At 37.5% G+C, this 13,625-nt stretch overlaps 1 protein-coding gene across 3 annotated transcripts in view; it reads right to left on the reverse strand.

The window, feature by feature from the left end:
* LOC108054312 (uncharacterized) overlaps positions 1 to 13,625 on the reverse strand; it is a 40,989-nt gene that overhangs the window by 24,337 nt on the left and 3,027 nt on the right. Inside the window, exon 1 of one of the 3 annotated variants that reach the window (XM_017137200.3) lies at positions 3,765 to 3,938. The exons of 1 other annotated variant lie outside the window; for it this stretch is intronic. The gene's annotated coding sequence lies outside the window, so the exon portion shown is untranslated. Of the gene's footprint in view, positions 1 to 1,842; positions 1,862 to 3,764; positions 3,939 to 13,625 lie in introns of those variants that run through there. One more of the 3 variants, XM_017137203.2, reaches the window with a different exon arrangement.

Genomic DNA, 13,625 nt, shown 5'->3' on the forward strand with positions numbered 1-13,625 from the left:
ATTAAAGTGATTGGAGAAATCGAATTTAAAGCGTGGACGATCAAGGCTGTCATGCGAAAGTAAAAAAATTTCGTGGCGTGAAACTCTGGGCAAACCGAAAACTTAACTATACTTCACTTATTTAATTATTTATTTTTTTTTGTTGTTTTAAAAATTTTTATAGACGGAACACGGAACTGGAATTAAATAAAATAATACAATACCATTTCCTACAAGCTTACGGACCGTGCTTACATACCACAATTTCAATAAATGTGTTGAAAGAATAAACATAAAAAACAAGAAAGGAAGTTAACTTCGGCCAGCCGAATTGTATATACCCTTGCAGATATGCCTACTTAAAATGTTGTTTTTACATTGTCAAAAATTAAAAAGTTACAATGGTTTTTCTATTATTATACCCTTGCAGAGGGTATTATAATTTCAGTCAGATGTTTGCAACGCAGTGAAGGAGACGTTTTCGACCACATAAAGTATATATGTATATTCTTGATCAGCATCAATAGCCGATTCCATCTAGCCATGTCCGTCTGTCCGTTTCTATGCGAACTAGTCCCTCAGTTTTAAAGCTATCGCGATGAAACTTTCCCAAAAGTCTTCTTTCTATTGCAGGTAGTACATATGTCGGATCCGATCCGGCTCGTTACGACATATGTACTACCTGCAATCGTCGCGATGGCTTTAAAACTGAGGGACTAGTTCGCATAGAAACGGAGAGACGGACAGAAGGACAGACGGACATGGCTAGATGTACTCGGCTATTGATGCTGATCAAGAATATATATACTCTTCCAGAAGTGACTTCGGCGACACTTCTACAAGTGACTTGCACGATATCGCATTCGGATCGCCGAAGTCACCCCCGTCGGGAAGAAATGTTTCACTACGGCGGCACTTCTAGAAGTGTCGCCTAAGTCACTTCTGGAAGTGACTTCCGCGATATCGCATTCGGATCGCCGAAGTGACTTTCGCGACACTTCTAGGAGTCACTCAGAAGTGACTTCGGGAAGTGTCGCCGTAGTGGAACATTTCTTCCCGACGGGGGTGACTTCGGCGATCCGAATGCGATATCGCGGACGATCGTTTTCATCTTCTAGACGTCACTAAATAGTGACTTCCGCGATGGAAAATTCTTGCAGGGTAGCTGGTGAAGAACACTGAAATAAATACACTTAGCAAAATGTTTGGTTTTTTTTTAGACAACTAAGTTTTTAAAAAGGTTAAAATTTTTGTATAAAAATTTACTCAGCTAAAGAGAGTGCGAAGGAGTTGGAGATAAAAACTATGATCCACCGCACCTTTTTAACGAATGGTCCGATTTAAAAAATTTCTTCTACATTTCGATAGGTATTGATAAACACCACAAAACTGCATTTTTACTTTTCCGAAATAATGAAATTTTTTAAATCGTATATAAGCGATTGTGGGCGTTAGAGGGGGCGTGGCACCCTTTTGAAACAAACTTGCGCTGCATAGAAATTCCTAGAATCTGCATGCAAAATGTCAATCTTCTACGGACAGACAGACAGACGGACAGACGGACATGGCTATATCGACTCGGCTAATGACCCTGATCAAGAATATATATACTTTATACTTTTGCACGAATACAATATACCCTTTTACTCTACGAGTAACGGGTATAAAAACCATTTTTGTACTGGCCAGTTAATGAATATGCTTGCAAATTTTTATTTTTAGGAAGGCTTCTTTATAGCTTACTTCTTGTTTCATATACTTATTTTAAAGGTTTCAAAATTATTTATCATATGTCGTTTAAATTATTGCTTTATCTCTTTTGGTTTAAAAGATATGATTTATTACCAAAAAAAAAAATGTTACCTCCTCACTGTCACACAACTGCAGTGACAATGCGCGCACGCTCTAAGTCTTGACTGATTTGATGCGTCTTTTTGGGCCGCTCTCGGCCATTGTGGATTACATAACAGTCTCGAAGAGAGATGTCGGACGATGAGTGAACGGCGGAAGTGCGGACGAAACACTCATCTCGGCGGTAACCCTTGAAACGGTCATAAGCGACGCATGGCAACGGCAAAACGATTTGAGGTCGTGTGTTGAAATGCAACCTGCAATTATAATTTGCTTCGATTTGAATCGTCGGAAATTAGAGCCGGTAAATTAGCTGTGCACGTTCAGCGACAACCGCAACTCTTTAGGATTACTCCCAGTGCGCGTTTCGACGTCTTTTGCATTCAAAACCGGGCGCGATAGTCGGCTCACACATAATTTTGGGTTTCAAGCAATGTTGTAACTTCGGATCGGGTCCCCCAGCTTGCTGTCAGCCTAGAATATGTTGCGCGGCTGAAACTCTCTCTTTGCGACCGCGGGAGGGAAATACTCAATTGCCGCTTCCATTAACTTCTTTGAGCCCATGTCAGGTGTCAATCAAGTCAAACTGGCCCCGCAACGCGTCGTGCAATGTAAGAAGATCGGACCACAATAGCTGAATTTAAATAGCAGACACGCCTTCAATTGCTCCCGCCCAGCTGATTGCATCTTAGTCAAAGGGGTCGGTGGCATTGCTACACAGAAAAACAGTTTATTAAGCTTTTTAGACCAGATTCCAGATTGATTTTTTAAGAACTTGAATTTTTGTTTGAATTACTGTTCGAGAAAAAAGAACAAAATTAAATTACATTAGTCCCATGCTATAAATTCGAAATAGTTTGATTTTACTAAAAATTGCCAGCAAAGGTTAAAACAAATTATGGCTCAAACCTGACACTTGTTAAATAGAGCTTTTATCTGCTTTGACTTGCGAATATGTATTGTTTTTGCCGGTGTAGTCCGAAGCCGGGCAATTGAACGGTCGCTGGCTTGGCTTATTGTTATCGACAACTGTGACTGTTTCTGTGGCTACCAGATGGTGCAGTTGCCGTCTCCACTGCCATGTGCGAAATGCAAATGGGACTGCGGTTAACGAAGCTACATACATAGCTGCTGCTTCGACCCGTAATACTTTACTTTTACTTTTTATGATTAACATTTCCCACCCAAAAGTGAGAAACTTAACATGACTTTTGTCCGTTGTTCACTTATCCACATTCGTACTTTCTGCGCAGACTCTGCGCAATGAAATGAGAAATCTCAGAGATCGTAAACTGTGAAGATAGCAAACTGGCCAAGGTGCTCAGCGCCAAAATTATGTTTTTTGTCTTCTGAGCCAGCATCTTTTAATTACAGGTGTTAGTCACCGAGCCCAGCCATACCCCTGCGGCCCCTCCGCTCTTCACCGACCTGGGTGTCGGAATTGAAAGTGAAACTCTTTTTGCTTTCAGCTCCGAGTCAAAGGTTGGTGGGCCTGACAGGGCTCAGTGCTGCCCTCCAATGGGACTCTGTGGAGGCCCACGCACGAGCTGAAGTGTGAAATGTTGTCATCGTCCGGATGAGTGCGCAACTTGAGTGCGGACTGACTCAAATCGCGGAGCGGCGGAGTAGAGCTGAACAAATTTCATTTGGGGTAGGTCGGACAGCCGCGGAGGGAAAACTGGTTCTATGTCCAAGAAGACTACCGGCCTACAGGGGTTTCCCGGAGATTTCTCAAGAGTCTTATTAACAGCTAAAGGGTTTGAAGCCTACTTGCTTAAAAACGCAGAAGTTTGTACGTCATATTTTGATCGACGCACTTATCCAAACACAGGGAATCAGATCGGGCTTGAATGCTGATTGTTGAATTTCATTAAGCGAGTAGTACTCATACGCAGCGTGTTACACCTCTCCTATGTGCTGCGTCATGAACTCACTTTTCTTTTCGGGGAAGATCGACGTTTCTCACAAGGGGTGGCGAACGCTTTAATTTTGTGAAGGGCAGGATATTGATCGGGATCTTGGGACACAAAGTTTGGTTTTCTCAGAAGCGGTGGCGACTTCAATATGCGACAGATCGCACCGCGAACCGAAATACAACTGACTGCGAATGAAAAACTTTTGCTTGCAAGTAAAAAAGCAGCGAGCTGGAAAACAGCAGAAAAAAGTAAAAATTAATATGTATACATATGTATGTTTAGAGGCCGACGGCGCAGCGGTCGAGTCAGCAGCAGAGCGCCAGCGAACAGCGAAGGTAAATCCGGCGATGCCAACGACGCCGGCATTAACAAACGCTGCCAGAGATACTTAACTAGCACTCGTATTCAGTCAATAGTCGGATAGCCAGATACAACGCGAAGTGGAGCCGCCGATCCCGCCCGGTACCGCCTCATTGCGGCCCCTGGTCCGCCCGCCATCTTTCCCAACCGGGCACAAAGACACCAAAGTCGATCTGAGGTTAAAGCCATCTTCAAGCCAAGGCGAAATTGCTCTCGAAAACAGCAACTTTAGCTGAGGCTGAGACGTAGTCGGTCAACAAAGCTGAGGCACGCAAAAAAAGAGGCAGCCGAAATGAGCGAACAATTGCGCAACTGATGCCAGCAAGCATCTTGCTATCGATTCACTATGGGACAAACGACCACTTTTGATTGTACAATTTGTTGATCTTTTAGCAAATAATATTTCCATTTATAGATTAGGTTTCCTTTCCTTGAAGTTTATTATAAAATTTATTGAATAGGGTGGACTCGGTTTGTAATAAATATTTTTAACAACAGGTTACTTGGTCCCAGAATAAGTCTTATTCTCCAATTTTTATTATAAACTTTTTATTATAAAAATTGAAATAATACTTATTTTGCAATTATAAAAATTTAAAAATAATTATTATTTTATAATTTTTATTTTAAAAACAAGGACGGAAGCTAACTTCGGCAAGCCGAAGTTTTAATACCCTTGCAGATTTTACGAATGAAAACTTGACTAGAATAGCAACATGAATTAAAAAACAACAAAATATTTTATAATTGAAAAAAATAAAATTTTAAAATTTTTCACCCTATTCCTATGGGAGCTATAGGATATAGACGCCCGATCGGCACGCGCTTTTACCCTAATGAAGGTATGCATAAAATAATAGGATTTGGAAAGTTTCATGTCAATAGCTTATATGCTGCGCGAAATATCCTGAAAAACGTTAAATTTGTACCGATTTCCCCCTATTGTTTCTATGGGAGCTATAAGATATAGACGTCCGATCGGCACGCGCTTTTACCCTGATCAAGGTATGCGTAAAATAATAAGATTTAGAAAGATTCTTGTCATTAGCTCGTACACTGAGCGAAATATCTTCATTTTGTGAAAGCTTTATCCGATTGTTCCTATGGGAGCTATAGGATATAGACGTCCGATCGGGACGGTTTTCAAACTTGATCTGCGTACACATGTTCTAGGACGACTGTGAAAGTTTGAAGGCGCTAGCTTTTAAACTGAGCTCGCAAACGGTATTGAAACAGACATACAGACGGACAGACGGACATGGCTATATTGACTCCCCTATTGATCCTGATCAAAAATATATATATTTTATGGGGTCGGAAACGTCTCCTTCACTGCGTTACAAACTTCTGACCAAAATTATAAAACCCTCTGCAAGGGTATAATCATAAGAATTTCGTCCCTGGTAAAAACGGTTTCACACCAATTTTTTTGTTTTTTCCTAGAACGGTATATGGGAACTTCCAAAACTTTAAAGTTGAAAAAAATTGGAAAAAAATGAATTTTAATTTTAATAATGGGGTTTTCTTTTTATTCTTTTTATTTTGCCTGCTTTTACAATAGATGATAGCTTTTATTTGAATCTATGTATTCTGAGTGCATTAATGGATCTTTCCAATTTCAAATGATTTCAGTCAGATGTTTACGAATGGTTTATTGTAAGATGATCAGAAACAAATTATATTCCCAAGGTCTGTGCTATGGCAGAACCTTTGTCTGTAAAACCATCCTGCCAATGAAAAAAATCGAAGACAAAAACTAATTTTACAATATATTTATTATGCTGCACCAGTGATAACTGTGTGACAAATTCATTAGGCCAAGCGAGCGTCAGCAGATAAGTCGGCGCAGCGTAGAAGACTGCGGACGAAATCAATCGTGCACGAAAGGGAAGCCGATATTCATATATTGCTCTCTCTTTTTCTGTCTTATAATCTGTCTGCACTCAGCGGTAGCAGAGACAAATTTCGGCCGGTCCGTCATTCTCTTTTGCGCTTAACCGTTATGTTCAGCTAGCGAGCAAAATTTGGATGGAATAATTTTCGTGAAGCAGCGACATGGCTATGCCCTTACAATTCCTGTTATAAACTTAAATTGTTTATTTATAAAATTGTAATTTACTTAAACAATACATGTATTATATTTTATAAGCTCATTTTTTAGTTTAGTTAAAAAAAAATGGTCCATTAATATTTATTTAAATATTAAAACAGTAACAGTTTTAAGAAATTGCGTTTTTACTGAACAAATACAAATTATTTTGTCTGATATATACCGCTTTAGAAAGGGTATAGGACAGTGGTGGCCAGCAGAAGCAGCACACATACAATAAAAGAATGCATTGCATTTGTGTGAGTGCGAGCATGCACGAATTTGCCTGTGTGCGTGACGTTTTTCAGCTTGACAGTGTACATGTGCGCCGAAAGGCTGCAGCGCGCTGGCAGAGCAGCGGCAGAGAAATTGCCTATCCCGTGGGCCCTGCGCGCTGCCTCTGCTGGCCACCACTGGTATAGGAGCATTGGCACGCGCCAACAGCGAAGATGAAGCAAACGAAATCGGTTAAAAGGGGTAAGAAGAAGGCTTGGTGCATCGCATTATTTTCTAATGTTTTCTGAGAGAAGAAGATTTTCGTGATTAGTTAAATATTTTGTGATAAGTGATATTATACAAAAATTAAAGTGGGGTAAGTGCTACCTTATATGTAAGATATTGTGATAGACTTAACTTTAATTTGCACCAAAATGCCTTAAGCTGATTATTTCCGATAGTCTGGTCATTAACTACAATCTGGACGGAAGCAGTGGAAGCAAAGGGTTCTATGCGGTGCTTAATGGTCAGAACGCAATTATATGAATATTAAATACAAATGTTAATACTTTTTATACCCGTTAGAGTAAAAGGGTATATTGTATTCGTGCAAAAGTATGTAACAGCTAGAAGAAAGCATTTCCGACCCTATAAAGTATATATATTCTTGATCAGGGTCACTAGCCGAGTCAATCCAACCATGTCCGTCTGTCCGTCTGTCTGACTGTCTGTCTGTTTGTCCGTCCGTATGAACGCTGAGATCTCAGAAACTACACAATCTAGAAAGATGAGATTTCCCACACATATTCTTTGGCTTCCTACGCAGCGCAAGTTTGTTTCAGCCGAGCGCCACGCCCCCTCTAACGCCCACAATCCCACACAAACGATTTTAAAAAGTGTCTGGCGGCCACATCTTTTAAGATTTTAAAAATGTATAAATGAAATTATATAGTGTTTGTAAATACCTATCGAAATATAGAAGACATTTTTCAAATCGGACCAGTCATTAAAAAGTTATGCGCAATTAAAGTCGTTTATATATCCATCTCCCTCGCACTCCCTTTAGCTGAGTGACTAGCGTTCTTTCTTGTTTTTTAATATTTTCAGGAGCATTGACCCTTCATTCCGAAGACGCAGACAAGTGCCTAAGAAATGCTTTGCTGAATATTAAAAATAAGTTAGTTACAAAAATCTAAAAATAATAATAATAATAATTTTGATAACTTAAATAACACAATTAAAAACAAGAGAGAACGCTATAGTCGGGTTGGTGTCCCGACTATCTAATACCCGTCACTCAGCTAAAGGGAGTGCGAACGCTGTACTCGGGTTGGTATCCCGACTAATAATCGTAACTCAGCTAAAGGGAGTGCGAGGGAGATAGATATATAAATTTTGATTGCGTATAACTTTTTAATGAATGGTCCGATTTGAAAAATGTCTTCTACATTTCGATAGGAATAAATATACACAACAAAATTGCATTTTTACTTTTCGGAAATCTTTAAAGATGTGGGCGCAGGACCCATTTTAAAATCGTTAGTGGGCGATTATGGGCGTTAGAGGGGGCGTGGCGCTCGGCTAAAATAAACTTGCGCTGCGTAGGAAGCCAAAGAATATGTGTGGGAAATCTCAACCTTCTAGCTTTTGTAGTTTCTGAGATCTCAGCGTTCATACAGACAGACAGACGGACAGACAGACGGACAGACGGACATGGCTAGATCGACTCGGCTGGTGATCCTGATCAAGAATATATATAGTTTATAGGGTCGGAAACGCTTCCTTCTACCTGATACATACTTTTGCACGAATCTAATATACCCTTTTACTCTACGAGTAACGGGTATAAAAAATAAATAAGAAATATAAATAAATAAATTGAAATAAATAAAATTAAATAAATGAATTGAAAATATAAATTTGTATGTAATTTTTTTTTTGGGAATGAAATTGCTGATGACATTTTGGAAAAAGTCACTCGTGAAATCATGCGTGATATGTCACAGGATGGTGACGTCTCATATGACAAATTCGTATAAGGCACTGGTGATATCACCGATGACTTCAAAGAAATTGTCATTTGAGCTGTCACTATGGTACGGGGTAGGACATCTCGGACAAATGTCTCTGTGGAAAGTCACGAGTGTCAAATGACATGTCACAAGTGATTCACCCGGTGATTCACGAGTGAAAACTGATTTCTGGAACTGAAGGGTACGTATTTAAGCGTTTATTGGGTTTGTGGGCGTTAGAGTGGGCGTGACAATTTTTTACTTGGCCAATCGATAGGTATTGACGAAGCGAATACATATCAGTTACTATTTTCATAATAGCTTCAAAACTGTGGGCGTTAGAGGGGGCGTGGCACCTTTTTGAAACAAACTTGCGCTGCGTAGGAGCTCCAAGAATCTCCATGCAAAATGCCAATCTTCTAGCTTTTATAGTTTCCGAGATCTCAGCGTTCATACGGACAGACAGACAGACAGACAGACAGACGGACAGACAGACGGACAGACGGACATGGCTAGATCGACTCGGCTCGTGATCCTGATCAAGAATATATATACTTTATGGGGTCGGAAACGCTTCCTTCTAGCTGTTACATACTTTAGCACGAATACAATATACCCTTTTACTCTACGAGTAACGGGTATAAAAAAACTCGATCTGATTACCTTAAGAAACATCTTAACTAATGGACATTTTTTTTTTGTTTTTTTCTGATGATCCAGTAACGAGTTATGCTGTTCACCGCAAAGCCTCTTTTTTTGGTGGCGGCTATGGAGATTTGCCGCAGACGGCTCATTTTTAAATTTTTTTCAATCAAAATTTTAGAAAATATAGTTTAAGTGTTGTACTTTGATATAATAATAAAATAATTTATCTAACATTAACCGTATCGTGTGAAAAAATTCATGAAAAATAGTCCTTTTTTTGGCCGAATTAACCATACCCCCCTCCCATAACGTTAAATTGACATATTCTGAAATCACCACAAAAGTATACTACATATTTATTTGCATAGTCCTGATTAAATAGATAGATATAGATTTCGAAAATACCATAATCGATTAGTGTACGTAAAAAGTAGATTTTAGATGTTAGCCACACTAAAATCAAATTTTTGCGCGCAAAATGTTCACTAAAACCTGAAGAAAAAAGTACGGCATACTTTTGAGCTCTCTTAGCTCAGCTCTTCAAAATAGCTCGACTTCGAGTTAAGCCTTCAATTAAAACTTAAATTACCGAAAACTAAGGCAAAACCGCATCGAGTCGGTGGGCTACGCTTTTAGTAAATTGATCAACGAATTTTTTTTTGAAGGAATCAACTAATTTGGGGATGGCACTCAAAAGCACTTGAAAAGCAAAGTACTCATTTGCTAAAAAAAGCCGTAAGAATCAATAAATACAATTATTTTTTTTTTATTTGTTGAAAGTAATCACATCTACAAGTTTCGTGAAGAGTCGAACAGCTACATCAGCATCTTTGACTTCAAGATTTTTTTAATTTTCATCAATATTTGATGAATTTTCCACATTGAAAATACGGTAAAAAAAATACTTGCCCGAATTCTTTGAAACATTGGAATAAATTAGTTTAATGTATTATAAAAAGGACCGTAAACTCATATTGGTCATTTTATTAAAAAAAAACGTATTTTTGGACAAAAATCCGATTGGCTGGCCCAATGTGCAATGCAAAATTTGACGAGTTTAATATTGATAATAACTAACAATCAAATGTGGAATCGGAAAATAATAAGTTACTTCGCCACTTTTGTATATACAAATGTTTTCGTTTCATTCAAAACAACAAATTCCAATTTACAAACAGATGTACATTTGTGCGCAAATTAAAATTGCATTGATAACATTGTAACTGATAGAAAGTATAAAACTGCACTACTTTTACATTCATTTATTATATAGCTCTGCTCTGATCTTTTAGGATCTTCCACAAAGATTGTTCACACAAAGGTTTTCAAAAAACGCGCAAATAAAAAATAAGAAAGTCCTGACAACCTAATTTCCTAACTCCAAACTAATTCTAAACGAACGAAGTCGCTCCGGGTATACAGTGGTTCACAGCTTATTTCAACCAGTCTACACCAAAAACTTTAACAGCCCATAAAAAGTAAACGCAGAATACATCTATGATGATACACATTAGTGTATAATAATGTTATGGTTTTTTTTAATTTTTTACAAATATTTTTTATGAATTAATTGTTTTGGGCCTAAAAGTGTCAAACAGGTCCTTCCATAATTTCTTTTTTTTTACTCCGCGACTAAGATTTGAGTTCATCTTCACATTCAAAAGTATAAATTAATTAAAAACTGCCAGGATTTTGAAATATAAATTATTTTTTGATTTAACTAAAGAAATGACCCATGGGAAGTGCATATTTTTTCGCAGATTCAGCTCATCCAGAGCAGTTGAAAGCTAATGATTATGAATTAAAGGTGTCTTAACATTACCACAAAACAAAATTGGAAGTCCACTTAACGAACAAATTTTAGAAAACACAATATTTTTAGACGAAACTATGACAAAAGTCCTTCCCAAGGGTCGAGAGTAGTTTTTACTTGACAACAACAACAAAAGGCATTGCATCCATGTAAAGTTAACTTTAAATTGTTGGTAAACAAAAGGGTAGTCATGCCAAATTAAAAAAAAAAAAATTTATTCGATTTTTTGTTAACTGGTTGAAATAAGCTGTGGCCTTTTTATACCCGTTACTCGTAGAGTAAAAGGGTATATTAGATTCGTGCAAAAGTATGTATCAGGTAGAAGGAAGCGTTTCCGACCCTATAAACTATATATATTCTTGATCAGGATCACCAGCCGAGTCGATCTAGCCATGTCCGTCTGTCCGTCTGTCTGTCCGTCTGTCTGTCTGTATGAACGCTGAGATCTCAGAAACTACAAAAGCTAGAAGGTTGAGATTTCCCACACATATTCTTTGGCTTCCTACGCAGCGCAAGTTTATTTTAGCCGAGCGCCACGCCCCCTCTAACGCCCATAATCGCCCACTAACGATTTTAAAATGGGTCCTGCGCCCACATCTTTAAAGATTTCCGAAAAGTAAAAATGCAATTTTGTTGTGTATATTTATTCCTATCGAAATGTAGAAGACATTTTTCAAATCGGACCATTCATTAAAAAGTTATACGCAATCAAAATTTATATATCTATCTCCCTCGCACTCCCTTTAGCTGAGTTACGATTATTAGTCGGGATACCAACCCGAGTACAGCGTTCGCACTCCCTTTAGCTGAGTGACGGGTATTAGATAGTCGGGACACCAACCCGACTATAGAGTTCTCTCTTGTTTTTTACTTTTTTTGTAATTAATTCATAAAAAATATTTGTAAAATATTTTAAAAATCATAACATTATTATACACTAATGTGTATCATCATAGATGAATTCTGCGTTTAAATAATTTTGATAACATGTTTTTATGGGTTGTTAAATTTTTTGGTGCAGACTGGTTGAAATAAGCTGTAAACCACTGTAAAACTATATTGATGCAAGTGCAGCTCATAAACATTACACGTTTCACTTTAAATATGTCAAATAAAAACAAACAAAAATTTAAGGATTAAAATTTTAAAGAAAATAATTACCCGTTTAAAAAAAAATTTTTAAAATTTAGTTTTGTTCATAAATTTTTAACTATTGTATTTACATAAATTGCGTCAAGAAGGCGTTCATTGTATTTCAAAATACCTTTAATATGAGGTAAAGCTTAAGTATTTCGTAAAATATGGGCTTAAGAAATTTAGCCATTTATAGCCGTTTTCCCGCTAAACTAGCGAGTTTTCCCAAAAGTGTAATGTTTCTTATATTAAGCTGTTTAGCACCATATCACTATGGACGGCAGTCCATGTAGTGACGAAGCGCACCAGGAGAGTGTGCGAAGGCGACTACTATATATACACGAAGAAATGAAAATCTGCTGTGATAGTCAGATCGTAATGAGTAATACACCAATCGAAAGGTATTGCAAAAACTTAAAGGATTGCATACCAAGACCTCAAGAAAATCAATTGGTTTGGGAGAGAGAGAGGTGAAAGTGAAAATTTCGAATTTTGGAGCTGTTGGGGCCGGTGGGGATAAAATCCCCCTAGCAATGTTTTAGTTGTATTCCTATTGAAAATACCCGTCGAATGAGGGGTTCAAAAGTTATAGCCAAAATAAGATTTTCTTCTTCTTCCCAAAATGAAAATTTAATTCTGTTTGTCAGTTTGTCCAAAATATGTTTTTTAAGTTCTGAAAATTTGATATGACGTTCATCACATCGATATAAAAAACTTTTGTTCTACCACTTTTGGAAAAACCCGCTAGTTTAGCGGGAAAACAGCTATAAATAGCTAAAATTCGGAAAGCCGTAACTTCTATACTACTAAAGCTACAGACTTGTGCTGCATCTCGTTTGAAAGGTATTTTTAAATGCTATAAACGCCTCTATATGAAATTTGTGTAAAGTTAATAGTTAAAAAGATATGAACAAACTTTTGTTTAAACTTTTTTTTAAACTTTTTTTTAATTTTCTCAAAAACGGCTCTAACGATTTTCCTTACAGTTCTGATATCAACATTTGTGACGAAAAATTATTACACTCGTCATTAAATACACTTTCTAAGATTTTCTCATTCGGCACGCTGCAATAGAAAATGCCTATGAAGGTAAAAAGGCTAAAATAGTATGCTAGGGCGGGCCGAATGAGAAAATCTTAGAAAGTGTATTTAATGACGAGTGTAATAATTTTTCGTCACAAATGTTGATATCAGAACTTTTGTATGTTGAAGGTGCGATCGTCACTAGTTTTTTACCTCGTTAAGAGGTGTTTTTATTTGATCAAATTTTCAGGACAGATAGAAAAACTGACAAACAAAATTAAATTTTCATTTTAGGTATAAAATTTTGTTATCATATGACCCCTCATTCAACGTGTATTTTTAATAGGACCACAACTAAAATAATACGATGCATTTAACCCTCCGGCTCACCGCCCTCTCTCCCAAACCAATTGAAATTGATTAAGTCATCTCCTGGTGCGCTTCGTCACTACGTGGACTACCGTCCACAGTGATAATAAAATGTATTTTGATCTTTTACGCGTAGTTGATACTTGACGCTTAAATTTCCATGTAAACACTCAGTTGATAATAAAAGTATATGTATCCAAAATTAGTACTCCGCAAAA

This window comes from Drosophila takahashii, chromosome 3R (assembly GCF_030179915.1).
Source record: "Drosophila takahashii strain IR98-3 E-12201 chromosome 3R, DtakHiC1v2, whole genome shotgun sequence".
In the NCBI taxonomy this organism is placed as follows: Eukaryota; Metazoa; Arthropoda; class Insecta; order Diptera; family Drosophilidae; genus Drosophila; species Drosophila takahashii.